The 22,330-nt window shown below is 37.3% G+C and overlaps 1 pseudogene; it reads right to left on the bottom strand.

Annotated features, from left to right (window-relative positions):
* Window positions 1–4,351: 4,351 nt before the first annotated feature.
* LOC149174348 (rust resistance kinase Lr10 pseudogene) lies at window positions 4,352–5,446 on the bottom strand (annotated as a pseudogene).
* Between the last annotated feature and the right edge of the window lie 16,884 nt (window positions 5,447–22,330).

Raw genomic sequence — 22,330 nt, 5'->3', positions numbered from 1 at the left:
TTATGTTTGAAACATTTGTTTGAATGACAATTCTTCTTTCAACAATGTTTACAGGGTTGAAGATCATAACAATGAGATTTCTCATGTCCAACTCTGTCACAATATTTGCATCTAACGATTTGTTGTGGGACAAGATCATCTGGAAATCCAACACTACAAAATTGGATAGGCTTGGAAAAATTAGGCACATGAAAAGAAGCATCTTCACTGTATCCCACGTTGGTTCTGTTTTTGTTATGTACAATTTCTTCCCAAGGTCTAACAAATGTTTGGGGAAGTGGAGGTTCAATTTTTACATTTGCATGGAATTTTTCTTTTGAAATGGCTCCATCAACCTCTGACTACTGTTTGGAATTAGGATTGTCTCGTTGTACTTGAGACTCAATCTCGAGAAATTTAGTTGTCTCCAATGCATCATGTAAGTGGATTTTGATATCAACAAGACTTACTTTATTGACATTTATAGTTTCATCGACAATGGAACTAATGAGATTGTTTAATATATCAAATAGATTTTTAATTTGAGCCATTTTAGTCAATCTCGGGTGTTAGGTTCAACCGAAAATGCACTTGTTTACAACATAATTTGAGAAGCAAAAGATGAATAATATTCAATAAGAACATACAAAGAGTCTACCTATTTAATAATGAAATACAAACTTATAAACTTGAAGGAATTTCCAATGCACACCTTCAACAACTTTCTTCTAAAGGCACAAGACTGATTACATTCTTCTACCAAAAACAAAAAACCTAACAAAGACTCATCACAAGTGAGACTACCATTACCTTCAACAACAAATGATCTATGCTCGTACTTGATGCCACTTGTAAAAAAATGGGTTATCTACACTGTACTGACTCAGGATGTTGCTACCTTGAGAGTCACAGACTTCCTAGTTTTTCACATTCTCAAGCCTAAAATCATGATTCTTTATATAAAAACAAATAGTGTATACACACTGGTAGAATTACAAACTAGTCGTTCTTTGGAGTCTGCAGTTTTGGATCTTGTTTTGGTTCTCAATTCGTCATCAAATAATTGGGATCTTTTTACCTCCAAAGTATTCACAACAACAATGTTATGTCAGTAAGCAATTCGAAACTCCGAGACATGTGCTCTAGTGTAGTCCTAGCCTTCAATAATCTTTTAATGGCATGAAATGACATATCCTTAAATTTCAAAAGATAAACAGAGAAGGTAAACCATGCTTTTATACTCCTAGAACCCGCGCTATGATACCATTGTAAGACAACAAAATTGGAAACCAAATTAACTATATTATTAATGATGATCTCAAATATCCCGGATGCGGGTGCTTGCGGTGAATATTAAAATGACGGGACAGGGTTCGGGCGAGGCAGATCGCCACCTGCCTGACCAGTACAAGAAGTGTAAAAGGGATACGGAATTTGGTGCATGGCATGAGCGCAAAGATCAGTTTATGGGATTCTATTACAAACGGTTCGGCTTGCACATCAGGTTCAGAGTTATGGATACCACCTCCGCACGCACCAGCCTGCATCAGAAGGCGAGCTCCATCAATGCAGAGGTAATGGGAGGAGCCTCCCGAGGCGTGACAAAGAATGATAAGGTCAGGGGAGGTCCTGGGGAGGTGGCAACTTCACTGGTTTATCTGCTCTTCTCGCTCGCCTCCGGTCTCGCATCGAACTTCAGGTCGCCTGAGGGGAAACGAGTTCCTCTGTCGCTTGGCTTGGCCCTCCTAGCGAAGGATTACTTTGAACCAGGTTTGGCTCACCAGGAGGACGGGTTCAAGCTTAGCAAGGGCGGTTTGGTTAGAAGGCAAAGCTATTGCTGCATTCCTGGACCTCGGCTGTTGTTATTTTCAAGATGCCTCGTCTGAGACCAAGGATGGGCTGCCGTAGAGGTCAGCCGAGGCGCGCTCCAACCGAATCGTCTTCCAGTGAATTGTCAGGGGGGCGTCGCCCTTTAACTCGAAGCAGACGAGGGAGATCCCGCGCCACTAGCTCCCACCCCGAGCTTGTCCCAACCTCTGGTTCTGCCATCTTTACCTTTGATAGCGCACTGAACAGACCCAGGATCACTGCCTATTTCACGGTGGTTTTTCAGGAAGAAAGCCAAGCCGAAGATACAAGGACTCAGCCAGGGGGTTCGAGGGCAATCCCGACTCCCTCTTCTTCCTTTCAGTTGAATGTTGAAAATGCTCCTCGGCAGGCGGCAAATGAACAGACATGCAGAGCTCAGGATGCGATGATGGTTGACTCGGGCCCCTCTGCTCAGAACGCGGCTCAAGCAGAGGATCTGCCAGATATTGGTTGGTGTCGTATTATAGAAGAGTCCCCTGATGATTAGCTCGTCCACCCAAGCCTCTTCTTCTGGTTGTGTGCCCCTCACCACTGGGCATGATTGTAAGGCTGATAGTTTCTGGGATCTTTGGTGTTTCTTAGTTTTTTGGAGATTTTTGCACTGTCATATGTATCTCAGATCGGTCCCCTGCGTGGGTCATAAAATTAGACAGTTTTCACATATGTTTTTTTGGATAGTTATGCCTCCTACTGGAGCAGAGCTCTTGACTTCGGTCATGATGTAAATTTACCTTTACTCTTTTAATAGAAATAGTTTTATGTAGAAAAAAAAAATGATGATCTCAAAGAATGATGTACATAATGTACACATAAATACATAATGAAATTGTTGATTCAGTTTTTGGGTCTTCTTGGACTTTAAGAACTATTTACCATAATACGCACTAACCCAAATCATAACCCAAGGATTAGGTGTCTAACATATTTTTCCTCATATATTCACATCACGCCCGAGTTTTGTATGTAAATGATCGATTTTTATGAAACAAATTTTGTATGATTATAGATAATAGACGATTCTTGGGCAATCCTATTTTACATAATTTTTAATGTTGATTTTATATTTTTATAAAATTAAGAAATCCAGTTAAGCCCTGAAATGACGAGGTCAAGCTTAAGCCCCATTATGAGGGTCTTAAAACACACACACACACATTAATATTAATGGGTTGGTCTTCATATATATATATTAGTGCAGGTTCTTTTACATTTTCAAAATAGGTCAACCAATCAAATGTTATAGAAGAAATAAAAACCTATGTTTTTTAGAAATTTGATATGTGTCCAATAAAAATAAAAATAAAAATAAATATTTTTTCAAAAAATATATGCATTTAGAATCTACACATGAAAAAATAAATTGGAAACACTTTTAGCTTGTTTTTGATGTAGAAAATTGTGAACTTTTAAGTTTTTTCAATTTCAATAGCTATAAACTCATATTGTCTTTGAGAATTTTGCTTTGTAGTAAAAACAACATTTGTAGATAATTGTCTTGCTTTATTATCACAATATACACATATTTCACTAGTGCATGGACCATTATTGAGAAATTTTCATATTCAATCACTATTCTTTATAATTTAATGAAATAGTGTAAGACAAAAAAGTAGTGATTTTTCAACACATTCAATGGCCCATCAATTTTCTTTTTAATATGATCATCAATAAGTCAAGAGGACACGAAGAGTAAGCTATTGGTGATTTTTTAAATGACTTGGAGTTTCAATTTTGAAGTAATTGAATTTTTGTTTGAGACAATTTTTAGAACTATCAAAATCTACAATGACGTAGTTTAGAATATAGCTAGTAATAAATACCAATCCAATTACTAAATACGAATCCTTAATTGGAATGGAGAAATATTATATAATTAATACCAATCCTTAATTGGAATGGAGAAATATTATATAATTAGAAACTAGATTAAGAGGTAAATGATTACCATCTAACTCTTTAATTTTGCAAGGTTTTGGCTTACTCTTAACCTAGAGTTTACCTGGAGAATATTTAACGTGGGAAAACTCTGGGTTGCAATTTTAAAAATCTCTCGATTGAGAGTTTACCTTGAACTTGGCCATTTTAATAATAAGAAATGCCTTTTCTTTCTGCTTGCTTCCACCTCGGGTCTATGCAATAAATGATTCTCTTGAATAGTTCTTGGAGTGCATTGCAAATTCATCCACTTGTTCCAATCAAATGTTATTTACACAAAATTTTCAATTTCAAACCGTCTAATTGGGAAGAACATGCTGCCACGTGCAGCCGCCCTTTTTTAAAATGAAGTTTATTTCGTAATGCAATGATTAATTAGATATTTAGAATAAAAACAAATTCAGTTAAAGATTTTAAAATTTAATTTAATTAATGAATATAAATAAAATAATTAAATTTATAATATAAATCATATTATCTTTTATATTAAAAAAATAATTTAAAATATACTTTTTAAAAATATTATAAGTTTTTTATAATATAAGTAAAGACAATCAAAGATATAAATCTATAAAGTAATCTCAATTGAAGAACAATTTACCGTGGATGGCAGTACAACATTTTCAGGTGTGGTCGAGGAATTGAAGGGTGGCGGAGGATTGACGACGTCATCTCCATTTCCTTCTAACATGTGCACAACCCACATCATGCAAGGACGATCTGCAGAGTTATATTGAATGCACCACAATCCAACTTTTACGAGTCTTCTCACATTCTCCTCATCTCCACATTCCATTTCTCCTCCTCTCAACCTCATCCCCAACTCAGCACTCTCAATCATCTTGAAAGCCAATTCAGGAAAGTATAATTGACTGGACCGGCTAACTTGCACATCAATATTCTTTCTGCCCCCAAAAATCTCTAGCAACAACATTCCGAAACTATAAACATCTGATTTATCTGTAACAGGACTGGCATCACTATGGCACAACTCCGGCGCAACATATCCGGGCGTCCCTCTCGTTCCTGTTATAGAAATATGATCGTCTCCCTTTCCACAAAGTTTTGTGAGATCAAAATCAGCGATTTTAGGGGTGAAGTGGGTGTCCAGCAATATATTGTGAGGTTTGATGTCGAAGTGTATGATGCGCTTTTCGCAATCATGGTGTAAATATGCAATTCCATGGGCCACACCCAAAGCAATCGAATACAATTGTTCCCACCTTAACACTTGCCTCTCCTCTTTCCGGGCAAATAAAAATTTATCCAGAGATCCATTAGGCATGTATTCATATACGAGTGTGCTTATAGGGTTTTCAAAACAGTACCCCAACAGACGAACCAGATTGATGTGATGGACCTGTCCAATGGTAGCAACCTCGTTCATGAATTGGGTCTCGGTATGCCTGTGCCGATCAAGAAGCTTAACAGCCACTAGAGCGTCGTTCCGAAGCATTCCTTTATACACCACACTAAACCCTCCTTCTCCCAACTTCTCTGCAAAGTTGTTTGTGATCTTCTTGAGGTGAGAGTGTGGATATCTGGTTGGCATTTCATAAGCATTTTCCTTTACAAATTTCTCCACCCTTGAAGTAGAGGGGCCATCCTTAAGTTGATTGCAGATTTGCTGAATATTCGGGAATCCGACGAATCCGATGGACATGGGCGTGGTCAATTTTTTGACGGCGCCATGTCCGTCAAATTCCCGAATATTCGAGGAATCTGCAATCAACTTAAGCTCACCGAAGTAGAGGTACCAGGAGTAGGTGTTTTATTCTTGGCATAAAAAATTAAGAACAACATTGCTATTGTTGTCAGCGCAACTCCTCCAATGATGCAACCTGCAATGTAATACAGAGATGGATATGAATGTGATGTGATTTACCAAACCCTCCTTCTCACAACTTTTCTGCAAAGTTGTTTGTGATCTTCTTGAGGTGAGAGTGTGAATATCTGGTTGGAATTTCATAAGCATTTTCCTTTACGAATTTCTCCACCCTTGAAGTAGAGGGGCCATCCTTAAGTCGATTGCAGATTTGCCGAATATTCGGGAATCCGACGGACATGGGCGTGGTCAATTTTTTGACGGCGCCATGTCTGTCAAATTCCCGAATATTTGAGGAATCTGCAATCGACTTAAGCTCACCGAAGTAGAGGTACCAGGAGTAGGTGTTCTGTTCTTGGCATAAAACATTAAGAACAACACTGCTATTGTTGTTAGCGCAACTCCTCCAATGATGCAACCTACAGTGTAATACAGAGATGGATATGAATGTGATGTGATTTACCTGGGTGAGAACAGTGGAAATTACAAGATACAAGTTCAAAATTATTTTCAATGGCAAGAAACCATAGCTACCTATTATAATGGCGAGCTTATTTTTATGACCTGCAACGCGGCCATAACAACTATGATGAGTTAAAGCAACGATCCATAATTTTTGCAAAGGGGAGGAATACTTGACAATATAGGGAAAAACATGCATATATGTCCATGGGTTCAAGAGTGCAGAATGGAGGGAACATTTAAAACATTTTTTATAGATGGTGATAATTTAAGCATTGGTTATCGTCATCGAATTGAGAGAAGGGGTTCAGGAAAACTACCAATAGTATTGATGGGGCATATCTTTGGATGCGAGGTGCCATCAGGACAATAGCAAAGAAATGTTTTAGCTGGTTCTGAAATGTTATAACCACAACTCCCACCGCTGATCTTACAAGCACCACAGCTTCGGTTTCTCTTCATGTCGGCATACCATGTTATTTAAAAACCTGCTGAGAAGCGTGTTCTCAGATCCTCATTCCGTTGGAATGAGAAGTTGTTACTAACTAGCAGTTGAATGTCGCTTTGGCAGAATCGTCTCCCAGATTCTGGATTGGGAATGACGTACCAATCAGCGCCACATAAATGACGCTTATGCCCTTTAATACTTTCATTGCATTGCCCCCAAAGTGTGAGATTGGTGTATCCATGTTCTATACGAAATTGAGAGTCAGTCCACCAAAATCGAGAGTAGTTACCCACAGGATTGCAGTTACCCCCCAGCATACTCTTCCATAGGTTGTAGTTAACAATTGTCATGCTGCAAGATGAGATACTCTGCAAGGTTGTCGGCTGCAAGATGACATACTCATCTCCATTGAGTAAAAGAAAAGGATTGCTATCCAAACTACAATTTAGCTGAAACTTAGGATCGCCACAGCCGCGGTTAATTATCCCAAAAGGATATTGGAATTCAATGCTCCCACATGTACCCCAGTAGCATTCCTCGTAGCCACCGTCGGTACATGATGTTGTGAAGTAGAGGAGGACGAGCAAGGCAGACGCAAGAAGAAAGAAAAGTTGATAAAGAGTGAAAGACATCGAATTGGTAAGAAGGCAATGATGTACTGTGACACTCTGCTCTGCTTTGCTCCTGGATGTTGGGAATTTCTGATAATTCTAGAAAAAAAATAACTAAACAAAGAATAATGCTCTGTTTTGACACAGAGAAACTAAATATTGTTTCCAGAGAACAGAGTTTTACACACACAAAAGACTTCTATTCATTAATAAAACTGACTGTTACAAAATTCTCTCACGGAAGCTGCAAATCAAAAACAAACATTAGAGCGTGCGACGCCTGCGTAAAACTTCCTACAATCACTAGAGACCTCTGCCTCTGCACTGCTGTGCATTACAAAAAAACACTCTGTCTCCTCTGAAAAATTAACACTGCTGTATGTAATTTTTTCTTTTCACTTCTTACTTTCGCGCTGCCGCGTATTACATTTTACTTGTATCATAAGAAAAAAATGACTCCCGTGAATTAAAAACAATAAAAATAAATTCTTCACCTACACATACCAACCGTAGTAAATTTCCATTAATTACTTCACATGGCGATAAATTAATTTCTTGTCCTTCACCTTTGGTTCGAGAGATCCATTCCCTAGATCTTCTATGATAGCAAATGTTCCACTTCCAAAAGTCTATGATTGTCATCAATCCGATCGTAGTAGCTACTACACCCACAGTTATCCCACGCACATTAGATCTTTTGGGCCTGGAGGTCCTCCTGATAACAACAAAAAAAAAAATGTGCCGCCGCTACCATATCGCACGACAATATCGCACGATCAAACCATACAAACTTTACGCGTTGGGGATAGTTGTTTTTGCAAAACTGCCGAGGGCACGTGTCAGCTGATGAGTGTGATTGCTGCCCCTAGAGAATTACCGCCATTCCGTAAACGGCAGTGCGGGGAATCCTCAGACGGTTTTCCAAAAAAAAAAAATGTTGCAGTTGAAAGTAACATTTCAACACTCCCTTTTAATTTCAACTGCTGGGTTATCAGTCATACCCAGACATTTCCTCAAAACTCAAAACTTTTTTGCCCCAATGGTTTAGTCAGAATATCTGCAACCTGATCCTGAGTTCTGCAGTGTTCTAAAACAATTTCTGCATTGTTTACCAATTCCCTGATGTAATGAAACTTTGTGTCAATGTGTTTCATTCTCTTATGAATCACAGAATTCTTGGATAATGTAATCGCTGAGCTATTGTCACAAAAAATCACAGTTCATTTTGCTTGCTCTTCGCATAAACTCCTTAACATCATTGTCATCCAAATTGCTTGACACGCTGCTGCTGTGACTGCCACATATTCTACCTCTGCTGTAGACAATGCTACAATAGGCTGTTTTTTAGAAGCCCATGAAATGGCTCCTGAGCCCATGTGAAAAACATAACCGGATGTGCTTTTCCGATCATCTACACTTTCAGCCCAATCACTATCAGTGTATCCAATTAAATCTGAACATTCTGAAACAGAGTATAAAATGCCAAACCTTTTAGTACCTTTAACATACCTCAGAATCCTTTTTGCTGCCTGCCAAAGTGCTTCTTTTGGCCTCTCCATGAATCTAGAAATTAAACTAACAGCATGCATTATATCCGGCCTAGTTGCAGTCAAATACATGAGGCTGCCAACTATGCTCTTGTACAAACTAGAATCAAAATCCTTGTTGTTGTCTTCTTTGCTGAGTTTTAATCCCATCACTGTGGGAGTGATTGTTGCTTTACTCTCTTGCATATTAAATCTTTCCAACACTTCATTAAAATATTTCTCTTGTGTGATAAAAATCCCATTTCCATTTTGTTCTACTTCTATTCCTAAGAAGTATCTCAACAAACCCATGTCAGTGATTTCAAATTCTTCTTTCATGACTGCTTTGAAATTTTCAATAAGGTAATCATCATTACTTGTGAAAATAACATCATCAACATATAACACAACAATTAGTATTTTACCATCCTTTTCTTTGATGTAGAGGGTGGGTTCTCCCTCACACTTTTCAAATCCATTTTCCAGTAGATAGGAATCTATCCTACTGTACCACGCTCTTGGTGCTTACTTCAACCCATAAAGAGCTTTCTTCAATTTGCACACTTTGTGCTCTTGGCCTTTCTTTTCATAGCCTAGAGGTTGTTCAATGTAAACCTCTTCCATTAACACTCCATTTAGGAATGTTAACTTCATGTCCATTTGGTAAAATTTCCACTTGTTTTTTGCTGCTATGGACAACACTGCTCTCACGGTTTCCATTCTAGCAACCGGTGCAAAAGTTTCCTCATAGTCTCTCCCATGCTGCTGCTTATATCCTTTGACAACAAGTCTTGCCTTGTGTCTTTCTATTTTTCCTTCAGCATTACTCTTGGTCTTGTAGACCCATTTAACTCCAATGACTTCTTTTCCTTTTGGTAGTTCAACTAAATCCCATGTCTTGTTTCTTTCTATGGCATTGATCTCCTCATCCATAGCTTCTATCCATTTCTTATCCTTAATTGCTTCTTCGAAATGAATAGGGTCATCAACATGACAATATAAAGCAAACAAAGAGTTCATACCTTCATTTGTTGCCTCTTGTTCATAAATGTCACTTAAATTTCTGAACTTCTTACCTCTTTCATTTGGTGTACAAGTGCTTGAAGAAGCACTTGAATTTCCTCCTTGTGGTGTGCTTGGAGAAGCACTTTCATTTCTCCTCAAGGGTGTCTCTTGCTACCCTTGTGTTGGTGCTGCTGTTTGGGGATGTATTTCAGCCATCTTCTCATCATCTTCATCATGAGACAAAGAGTTTTTAACATTCACTATTTTCTCTATGCTTCCATCCCAAGCTTCCTCCTCAATGAACTGAACATATCTACTCACAATAAGCTTCTTGGTGGATGGGTTATACAACCTATAAGCTTTGGATTCCTCACTGTATCCGATGAAAATGCATTTCTCCCCTTTGCTATCCAACTTCTTCCTTAGTTGATTTGGAATGTGTGCATAAGCCACACATCCAAAAACTTTCATGTGGGCGACTCCTTGCTTTGTCCCACTCCATGCTTCTTCCGGCACTCCGTTAATGACTGCTTTTGTAGGGAATCTATTCAAAATGTACGTTGCACAGTGTACAAATTCAGCCCAATAATCATTTGGCAAATGCTTTGCCTTTAACATACTCCTTGCCATATCCATGATTGTCCTATTCTTCATTTGGCAAATGCTGCGGAGTGTACCTAGTGGTATCCTGCTTATGAATTCCATTTTCTCTACAAAAACGTAGAAATTATTTGGAGATATACTCACCTCCTCTATCAGTTCTTAGAACTTTGATATGCAGCCCACTTTGGTTTTCTACAAGTGCTTTGAAATTGCAAAATCTTTCAAACACTTCACTTTTGTTCTTCAGGAAATAAACCAAAGTTTTTCTAGTAAAATCATCAATAAATGTTAGCATATAGTGGCTGCTTGTAAGTGATGGAGTTTGCATCGGTCCACATAAATTTGAGTGGACAATCTCTAAGGGTGCTTTTGCCCTTATGCTTTTCCCAGATGGAAAACTTTTTCTGTGTTGTTTCCCCAAGATATAACCTTCACAAAGGCTGTCTGGTTTCTCTATCAATGGTAATCCTCTTACCATTCCTTTTCTATTCAAAAAGTTAAGCCCTCCAAAGTTGAGATGTCCAAATCTCAAGTGCCACAACCAATTTTCATCTTTTGGTTCACTTTGGAAAGCCTCTTGTGTCACTACTGCTATTTCTTCTCCATTTTTAAAATCTGCTTTCATTCTGAGAGGGAACATCCTATTCCTTGTCATGTTCACTTCAGCAATACATTGTTTGTTGGGTGTTTTATCCATGATGGTGTATACATCATCCACAAAGAAAACATTGTACCCCTTTTGAATAAGCTTTCCAATACTTATGAGGTTACATTTCAATCTAGGAACATAATAAACATCTGCTATGGTTTTCTTTTCACCTATCCTTGTTAAAACATTTACTTCTACTTTTCCCATAACAGAAACTTTACTATCGGTCCCTAGTGTGACTTGTGACTTCACACTTTGATCTAACATAGAAAACAGGGTTATGTTTCCTGTCATATGGTTACTGTAACCGGAGTCTAGAAACCATACATCCTCACTCTTTGCTTCAGCCATATTATAGGCTAAAAACAAATTTTCTTGGCTGATATTTTCTCTAGTGAAATTTGCACTAGTTCTATTACTCATATCATGCTGCTTCTTCCTACATTCATTTTCATAATGCCCATATTTTTTACGATAGTGACATTGGACATTGGATTTATCATACCTTTTTCCTTGAGCATGAGGTTGTCCACTTTGTTGGCTGCTGCCTTGGCCTTGGCTCTGATTTGGATTGTTGCCTCTTCCTTGAGCATTTGCTGGACTGTTTCTTCCACCTCTGTTTTGGCTTATGCCTCTTCCTCTCTTGTTTCCTCTGCTTTGACCTCTTCCTCTTCCAAAGAACATCTGGGTCTTAAAGGCATGTTCTAGAGATGAGTTTTCATTTCTACTCAATCTTTGCTCATGTGTTACCAGTGATGCATGTAGTTCATCAACTGAGAAGTTTGTCAGATCCTTTGTCTCTTCTATGGTGGTGAAAATCACATCGAACCTTGAGGGTAGGATCCTCAATAGTTTCTCCACAATCCTCCTTTCTTCAAGAATCTCTCCATGAGACCTTATCTGTGTGACCAGACCAATCACATGTGTGAAGAATGAGTCAATATTATCTGGCTCCTTCATGCAGAGATTCTCAAAATCTCTCCTCAGCAACTGTAGTTTTGCTGTCTTCACTTTCTCCATGCCTTGATAGGCTATCTTGAGAGTTTGCCATTCTTCTTTGGATCTCTTGGCTGCTGCTATCCTTGAAAACACACTCTCATGCACTGCTTGATACAAAAAGTAGAGGGCTTTAGAATCCTTCTTCTTATTACTCTTCAACAGATCTTTCTCTACCTAAGTTAAATTATCAAACTCATTTTCATCTGCTGGTTCTTCAAAACCATCCTCAACAAATTCCCATAAGTCTTGGGAAGCAAGCAAGGCTCTCATAGTTATTGCCCAATAGTCATAGTTTTTCCCATTAAATTGTGGGAGCTGATTATTACAGATACCCATGCTAGTGCTGGCTCCATCCATTCTTGTACTCTTAACTATGCTTCAAAATACTTGACTGTGTATTTAAAATAACTGATTGTCCTCAACAGTAACACAAAAAACTAACTTGAGAAATACCTTGGATTCTTTCTTGACTGAGTCTTCACTCTGCTGAAGAAGCTGCTGCAGCAAGAAATCCTTCCTTCAGCTTCTTTGACACCTTCAAAGAGCCTGGACAAGCTCTGATACCATGTTGGGAATTTCTGATAATTCCAGAACAAAAATAAATGAACAGAGAATAATGCTCTGTTTTGACACAGAGAAACTAAATATTGTTTCCAGAGAACAGAGTTTTACACACACAAAGGACTTCTATTCATTAATAAAACTGACTGTTACAAAATTCGCTCACGGAAGCTGAAAATCAAAAACAAACATTAGAGTGTGCCACGCCCACGTAAAACTTCCTACAATCACTGGAGCCCTCTGCCTCTGCACTGCTGTGCATTACAAAAAAAAACTCTGTCTCCTCTGAAAAATTAACACTGTTGTGTGTAATTTTTTCTTTTCACTTCTTACTTTCGCACTGCTACTTATTACATTTCATTACATTTTGCTTGTATCATAAGAAAAAAACGACTCCCGTGAATTAAAAACAATAAAAATAAATTCTTCACTTACATTTACCAACCGGAGTAAATTTCCGTTAATTACTTCACATGGCGATAAATTAATTTCTCGTCCTTCACCTCTGGTTCAAGAGATCCATTCCCTATATCTTCGAGGATAGCAAACGTTCCACTTCCAAAAGTCTATGACTGTCATTAATCCAATCGTAGCAGCTACTACACCCACAGTTATCCCACGCACATTAGATCTTTTGGGCCTGGAGGTCCTCTGGATAACAACAAAAAAAAATGTGTCGCCGTTACCATATCGCATGGTCAAACCATACGAACTTTACATGCCGGGGAAAGTTGTTTTTGCAAAACTGCTTAGGGCACGTGTCAGCTGATGAGTGTGATCGCTGCCCCCGGAGAATTACCACCATTCCATAAACGGCGGTGCGGGGAATCCTCAGACGGTTTTCTAAAAAAAAATAAACGTTGCAGTTGAAAGTAACATTTCAACAGTGGATATGGAAAACTTAGTAGCAGGGATTCTGCAAAGAAGACGAAGGAAAGGGCGTGAAGTGAACGGCCAGGCAATCTCAGTCAAAAGACCACAAAGTCAAGACGCTTAGATAATAATGGTGTAGATTCCTCCTGTGTGTTGCCATTTGGTATGCAAACTGCAATCAATTCAACACGCCGTGTCACATCGGTCTATTAATAATCATGTGAAGTGAATATTTGTTCAAGTCTAGTCAACAAAGCAATCCTCTCTACTAATTATTCGTAATAGTATATAATAATAATAACATTTCAGGATAATTAACTTTTATGACCGCTACATCCAATTGTAGGTGGAGAGGTTTGTTAACTTTGATCGTGATAATAAACATTTTTTTAATGATAATTCTGTAACTACAAAACATATTTTAAATCTTCTCCTATTCGTGGAGTTAGAGAAAGACGATACTTAGTTTACATTCTATGGGGAGCATTTTTTTGTTATTGAATACTTAAGGAGATCGTTTGGCATTATAACAACATCATTTATCTAATGTGATGGGACCTCATACTCTGAATTCAATAGCATAGTAAAAAAAGGGATGAGCTGGGCATATATTTTAGTCAGTTATCTTTAGCTTAATTGGAAATCTAAATGGGAGGACCTAGGATTTTTCTTTAATATTATAGATAAGGTTTAGAAATTATTGATTCACCAATTATCAGCACTAACTTCACTTAATTTTCGAGGTTCAGAAGTATTGATTTACAAAGCAGCAAGAGAGGTCCCCCTGAGTGATGGCTTAAAGGTGTGTGTTCCCAGTTCTTACAGAGTGTGTCCTCTTCTACTTTTCTAATCAAAGCATTAATTAATTTTGAAAATCAAGTCAAACCGAAACACTAAAGTCACTGTATCGAATCCGCATCAAATCTACACATAGAATGTTCACTCAAACGATAATAGCTCTTGAGTAATCTTTAAGGAATCTTAAATATCTTGAATAATGCTTAATGGAATTGAAACATGGTAAGGAATTTTTGAGTAAACTTTAAGGAACCTTAAATATCTTCAATAATCTTAAATGGACATGAAACATGGTAAGGAATTTTTAAATATATTGTTACTTGTTTTCTTCAAGTGAATAAATCAGGTAGGGGATTGGATCACAAGGCCTATGGGGACTAAATCTCTCTATTTAACATTTGGATCACATGCTTGGGTTAAAAATAGATACCACTTATTGTTAGAGTATTCTATTAATGAATCTACAATATTCATCTACAATGTGATGCAGAAACATCTCTTGGTTCAGGAAATCCTCATCACCCAAGAATATTTGAATTTCTACAAACGTAGTTAGAGTCCAATAAATAGGGTTGAAACTCCATTTTCCATGTTATCATTGTCACATGTAATTCATTTTATAACAAGCTGAAGCATCTACTGTAACACCGGTTTAAATGTTGTCGCGTTGTTGCATCTCTCGGGTGTTTCTATTGTTGTGTTTTTGTCATTTGACACCATTGTGACATATGTTGAAATACATGCTGGGACTCCACTTCATCATTGTCATCACACACAATGATACCCTCCAGTTGTCATGCGATATCCTCCAGTTTTCATGTGATTAGGTCGTGTCACAATTGTGTGCGCAAGTGAAAGAATGAGCACTCATGGTTGAAGCCGAAATTCCAAGGTCGTGAGGTGGAGGTGAAGTGGTTATGATAGTTTGGGGACAGTTTTGGCAACTAAGTCTTGGAAGAGTTCATAATTGTCCAAGAGCAGTTGAATCGATTCAATGGATCGAAGGAAGGTGAAACAGAGCAGTTTACGATGTAAGAAGGGTTGGTTTGTGGATGGTGGAAGTAGCATTCGAAGTTTTGATTGTTGGGACTATGCGCAGAAGCAAGAATGAGTTGGGTTGAGTGAATTTGTGTTATTGAAAACCTAGTAGCAGCGTTCCATGTGTCCATCGCTGTAATCACTGTTTGATATCTTATATTTTCGTTGTTGAAGTAGCAAGACTTTGTAATTCTATTGAATGTTTAATAAACAGGTACTAAATCCTTTGTTCCATATATTGAATTCCTTGTCTGTGTTTGATTTTATTCTTTGTTTCAAATGTGAGTTTTGTTTTGTACTATGTGAGCAAAGCACAGTGTGTTGTAACTCCTAGTGAGTTGCAACCCGTAGCTACTGTGTCACAGTGAAATCAATACATTGATTTTAATGTACCTGTCAATGTCAATGTCAATTTCAATTTCAATTTCTATACCTATCTCTATTTATATTTCTATTTTTATAGCCATAGAGCTAGTCTCTTACTACAATGTTGCTCCCAGGTATTAATTTCATATTTAGATATCTACCTAACTATTCTCATTTACTTAAACAATTAATTCAATACCTCAACATCTTCATTTATGTATAGTGACAATTTTCTATATTCAACATCAACATGTAAGTCTTATTTTTTTGGTGGAGAGTTTGTTTTCTTTTAAGTGAAGCCAAAAAAAATAGTCTAAAATTATTTCTTTTTAATTCAATTGTTTTCTTTTTAATTTCACCTTCTTATAATAAAATCTATATTTATTATATTTTTTTTCTATGTTGTTATATTTTATTTTCCTAAACACTATTTTTCTAAGTTCCCACATCCATTTCATTATCTTTATGTTTTTTTCTATATTTTTATTCTTACTTACATAAATTTATATTTTTTCCTTTGCATTCTTCCAGTTTTCTCTTTACATAGTTTTCTCTTCTATTTAGAAATGCATAAGCACACTCTATTAATTCACATATAATATTCTTACATGTATAAATACATGTATTCTATATCAAGATAGAGAAATCAACTTGATCACACAATCAATTAGTTGAGAACATATATCAACCTTACATCAATCTAGGAAGCATCTAGTTGAGCAAATATCCCTCAAGCCAACTAGATCTATCCAACTCCCTAAAGACTTGGAACAATATCCTTCTTCAACCTATGATCACACCTAAAACAAGTAGGAGTTACATACTCTAACAATCCCCGTTAATGACTACTTCTCCTAAGCTCAATCAGTTGACGGCTTCACCAATATGTTCTTATTTACAACACATGATCCACTATCAACTCCTCTTGATCAATGAAGTCTATTTATAGTCCAACTTGGCATTTACAAACATTATTAATATGTTGACACCTATAAAAAGGAACAACTATTCACCATAATGAATGGGTGACCAGCCACTACATTTGTCAGTCTATTGGGATGCCCTTCATGTACATGTTTCATTCAACCATCCTTCCATCACATAAATCCATACATGTACTTATACCTTTAACTTCCCCTACATCACCCTCATCATCGTGTTAGGTTCTCTCAGCTACCCATATCCACACTCTAGGTTTTCTTGGTTTGACCTCAACCATGGCCTAGGCTTTCTTGCCTTACCCTCAACCATGCTTTTGATGTTCCTACATTATACTCCCAAGGAACAAAAACACTCTACATGATTCCTTGTCCATATGTTCCCTATATCTCATAAACTTGCATTTCTTCATCACATTCTCACATGGTTTCTTCTTAAAACAAACAACACATCAATTGTTTCATGTTGATCATAAATTTTCTTCATAATGTGTTTTCTAGTTTAGCACAAACCTGGAATCTTTTGGATTACAAAAAACTACATGGGGGTACACATGCCTCATTAGACTTGCATCAATATTGACTCGGGTACGAAAATCTCCACTTGTGGAGATACCAGATACATACATTTCAAGGACCATTACATTAAATCAAAACATGACACATAGACTTGCTTAAAAACACAATGTGTGATTCAAATTATAATATGGTCATGAGTTTGTTATTATTCAACACACCACACAATCTTACCTTGGTTTTTCCACCACCATTTAACCTTTTCTACAACAACAACCAATATCATCTTCTACCATAAATCTTCCATAGGAACCGTCATATGTTTTCCTTGTACCAAACTCCAAATATCTCTTTGTTCTATCTACGACCTCTCTATCCTTCTTGCTCCAATTTCATCATTCAACTCCAAAAATTCAACCTCCATTTATCACTTGGTTTTCTCAAGCTAGAAGAATGTAACTCACTTCTACCTCAATAGGTGTTCATGCTCCTCCCTTCATTTGAAGAATTGTTGTCATGTACTGGTTGGAAAATAATCATACCATTGCAACCTCAAATTAATTTGGAACCTATCGTACTCTAGGGTTTAACATCAATTTGACCATGAAGACTGATTAGCTAGTCATCCTATGTACATACTTCCATCTAACAAGATACGTGGATGTCATCCACTATACTTGCTAATTATCTAGGAAAGTAGTCTAGATATGAGATGTATCAATCTCATCCTTAGATTCTTTGTCCATGCCAATGAGGATTCATAGTGCAACTTTCAACAAATAGTTCACAGAGCAAGAACATAGCTAGAACTCATTTTTTATTACAACACTTCTTTGCAAAACAGACCTAGGAATGATGTTTACATCACAAAACAATACAACATTACATAAACAAGGGATAATGACATATAACAAGAATAGCATTTGCTTCTACAATCACTAACACACTGGGAATATCTATCTTCATCTTAAATACCCTTACTTCATTTTTCATTTCTTACAGTAGCTAATTCTAACAAAATAATTGCACCTACATATTGAGTTACTTAAGATCAATATATAAATTCAATACAATATTACCATGAATCGAACCAGGGATTTGTATCTTCGTTTCCCTTATCCTTCCTAAAGCATCATGTGTGGAAAACATGCTAAAATACTTCCCATCTTAAATCACCACACTTTAGTAAATTGGGAACCATTTTCACAATGATTATAGGAAATTTGACATTGTTCATGCAATAGTAACTCATGTTGCTAATAAACATCCTCCTGACTACACCAAAATTATGACTATCCATAACCAAACTATCTACTTTTGAATTTGAATTTATCTCACAAATGAGCTCCTTCACTTCACCCACGACAACCAATTTCCATACCTCTATTGGCATTGTGACACAGGTTTGGCACTATGACACAGGTGTTGTCCTTGATGGCAACTCACTCAGATGACAGATCACAGTTTAGGCTCTCAAAATGAAGGAAAAAGCTATATACGCAGGTTCCTCTTAACCAAGTTGTGTATACACGTGGGATCAACGTTCAAAAGGCGCGTATACGTATGCACGCACTTTCATGCAAGGAAAAGCACGTACATGTGGGAAAACTTATTTTTGGTCCGTGGTATTTAGTCCTTGGTATTTGGACCTATGGTTTTGGACCATGGTATCTCGTCCGAAGTGTTGAACCTAGGTATTGGGTCCATGGTATTGATTCTTTATGGTTTTGGACCGTGGTATTGAGTAAGGCCTAAGACTATAAAAGGGAAGGAGATCATTAGGCAAAGTTAATCACTCAAGCAATTGAATATATTATGAAGAGGAAGATCTAGAATTGGGTTATGGTGCATAGCTGGATCTGAAACAGGGAGGAACATGAGCGCTAGAAGAAGGATAAGTTCTATTGTTGGGTCAAGATCTTAAGGCTTGAATAGTCATATCCTTGTGTGATTTTGATCTGTTATATTTGGCACATGACTTGATCTATAAATTATTTGGCACATGACTTGATCAATAAATCTGATAATCGGGGTTTAACTGATGTCTAAATAAGTGAAAAGGGTAAATTATCTTTTATAGATCTGTACGCAGGTTCGTCACAGCAGAAGCACGTATACACACTGGTTCAGTAAGTCAAAGAAGCGTATATGCTTGTTGGTCTTAATACAGAAGTGTTTGTATGTAGGTTATACATATGGAAGTAGCGTACGTCTCTTGAAATATGTTTTAGCTACTTTTGTTTATTGCTGCAGTGTTCTGGGTTCAGAATTGGTGTCTGGTTACTGTTACTGATTTCTGGGTACAGCATACAGAGAAGTGACTATTTGATTCAGTTTTGTTAGGTGCAAAGGAGATAGGTTGATGCAGATATACTTGATGTTTGATTGATGTTATTCATGGATCTAGTATGAAAATGTATGAAACGTGGTCCCTGGAAGAAAAGAGAAGGTTGTAGCCTTCTATAGGTCAGCACCTACGTACTAGTACCTCAGCTAGTACAAGAGCTAAGGGGGTTGTAGCTCCTTTCCAGGAGAAGCTGGAGAATGAGAGAAGGTTGTAGCCTTCTGCAGGTAGTAGCCTATGTACTGGTATAAGACTGCACCAGTACAGAAACATTGTAAAAAGAAGTTTCTAATTAAAAGAAGATAGAGACGAATTGCAGCAGGTCGTTTTCACCCACATTGGGTTTCCACCTTATATCTTGTGTTCTTATGTGTGACTTCTTGTTCTTTTTTTCTGTTCCTGGTTACTGTTTGATGCACAGATTAATGATCAACATCTAAAGAATAATTTAAATTTCGAGTCTGCTGATTATATGCTGGTTTCCTTAACTATAGTTGCGTACATACGCGGTTTTCACTAACTGAAGTAGCGTATACAAATATGATTGTGAAATAAAAAATAATTGACCTCATAATACTGATTCACCCCCCCTCTTAGTATTATTTCCAACAATTGGTATCAGAGCAGGTCATTCAGAAGAAGCTTGATCGCTTGAAGGAAGATCTATCATCATGAGCAACTACGAAAAAGAGGCATCGATCAGGCCACCTATTTTTGATGGGAGCAACTTCGTCTATTGGAAGGTAAGAATCACTGCTTATCTTCAATCTCTTGGTACAGAAGTTTGGGATATAGTGGAAACAGGATACACATTTCCATCAACAACTCCTACATATACGACTGGTAAGAAGCAGTATGAAACAAATGCAAAGGCTGTCAATACTCTATTAGGGAGCTTATCTCAATTAGAATTCATCAAGGTTACGTAGCTCAAAACCGCAAAAGAAATATGGGACAAGATCATTCTGAGCTATGAAGGAGATGATCAGGTAAAACGGGCAAAACTACAAACTCTCAGAATTCAGTATGAAAATCTCAGAATCCACAATGATGAAATTGTGGCTAACTATTTCTTACGTATAGATGAGACTGTTAATTGTATGAAAAATTTGGGTGAAGAAATAAAAGAAGCTACTTTGGTTGAAAAGGTTCTAAGATCTTTGTCTTCTAAGTTTGAATCAAAAGTTTTTGCCATAGAAGAAAAGCAGAATCTACAGAGCATTACCATGTCACAGCTGCACGAAATCCTAACTGCTTTCAAAATGAGAAAAGGGGGACCATCAGACAGGAGAGAAGTCGCATTCAAAGCCTCAGGAAAAGGAGATTACAATGAGTCAGGACATATGTCAGAAGGAGAGGAAGAATCAAACTTTGTCAAGAACCTTCAACGGGGTTCTGGAAGATTCAGAGGTAAGCTACCTTTCAAATGTTTTGCTTGTGGAAGAGTCAGTCACTATGCTGCCAAGTGTCCTCATAAAGATAAGCTTGACAAAGGTAAGGAACCAGTTAGATGGAACAGAAAATAGAATGTAAGTAAGAAGAGCTATTATACACATGAAGACAGTGATGGATTTTCAAATAGTGATGAAGATGAACAATGTAATGATTATAGACTTTTGATGGCTTTTGAAGATGATGATTTCTTGGATGCTATAGATGAAGAAGGTCTTTATGAAGAAATTTCTAAACTCAAAATTTGTTTAGAAGAAAAGAATATGATTATAGATACTCTGACATTCCAACTTGCTGAAAGGGAAAAACACAATGAAAAGTTAGAATGTGAAATTGTGGGACTTAGAAAAGATATTGAGAAATCAAAAGCTCTTAATCTTAGATTTGCTAAAGGATCTGAAACTTTAGATGAGATTATCAAAGTGCAGCGTTCTCCTCTAATCAAGACAGGTCTTGGATATACTGAAGAAGCATCTCAAGCACATAAGCCATCCACCTCCAAAAGTTATCTTGATGCAGCAAGGAGAAGTGAACATGTTGACAATCGACAACAAAGGCATAATGCAGATCACCAGGTAAATCGGGGACAATTTACTTCAAGAATGAATAGAAATGACCAAGTAAATTGGGGGCAATCTACCTCAAGGATAAACATAAGCTACAACCAACCGCAAGTAAATCATTCTCAATTTGCCTCAAGAATGGATGTCAATAGAAACTACAATCATTTGGTCGATAGGTTTGATAATCGCAGGAATTTATTTAATGGCCAATGTTTCTCTTGTCATAACTTTGGACACAAAGCTACTCAATGTGTTGCCTACAAGACCATCATGACTAGAGAAGCACAAAAACAAAGGAATATGTCTGGGATCATGAAAAGGACCTACAATAACTTTTCAGCTCTTGAAAATGAAATAGAATGCTCTATTTGTAACAACTTCGGTCATGAAGATTCTGAATGCAGGAGTAGGTTTCGGCAAACATCTTAGAAGGAGCAAGATTCATTGAGTCCCAAAACATGGAGAAAGAAAGAACCGCAACTAGAAAGATGTGGTATAGCCTTATACGCGGAAGGGCAGGAAAATCAGTGGTACCTCGACAGTGGATGCTTGAAACATATGACAGGTGATAAAGAAAAGCTTCAGTCATATAGTGCCTTAGAAAAGGAAAGGAAGGTCTCATTTGGAAATGACACCCCTGCACTCATAAAAGGTAAAGGTTTTGTTCTTTTGAAAGAAAAGGTCAAAGATGGAAATGTTATGTATGTTGATGGCTTAAAGCATAATCTATTGAGTGTCAGTCAAATGTGTGATCAAGGAAATGAGGTAATATTTCGATCAAATGGATGTATTGTTCGTGAGCTTGATACAGGAGAAACAGTGAGCAAAGGCATAAGAACTCCCAATAATTTATACATACTCAAGGGAGGACAACAACAATGCTATCTAAGCAAGAATGATGAATGCTGGCTATGGCACAGAAGATTGGGGCATCTAAGCTTCTCTCAGACAAGGAAAGCATGCAAATATC

Source organism: Pinus tabuliformis, chromosome 4_1 (genome assembly GCF_031772625.1).
Source record: "Pinus tabuliformis cultivar Carrire ecotype Pingquan chromosome 4_1, CPIR1, whole genome shotgun sequence".
NCBI classification, from domain to species: domain Eukaryota; kingdom Viridiplantae; phylum Streptophyta; class Pinopsida; order Pinales; family Pinaceae; genus Pinus; species Pinus tabuliformis.
This window is presented reverse-complemented; position numbering and strand designations above follow the sequence as displayed.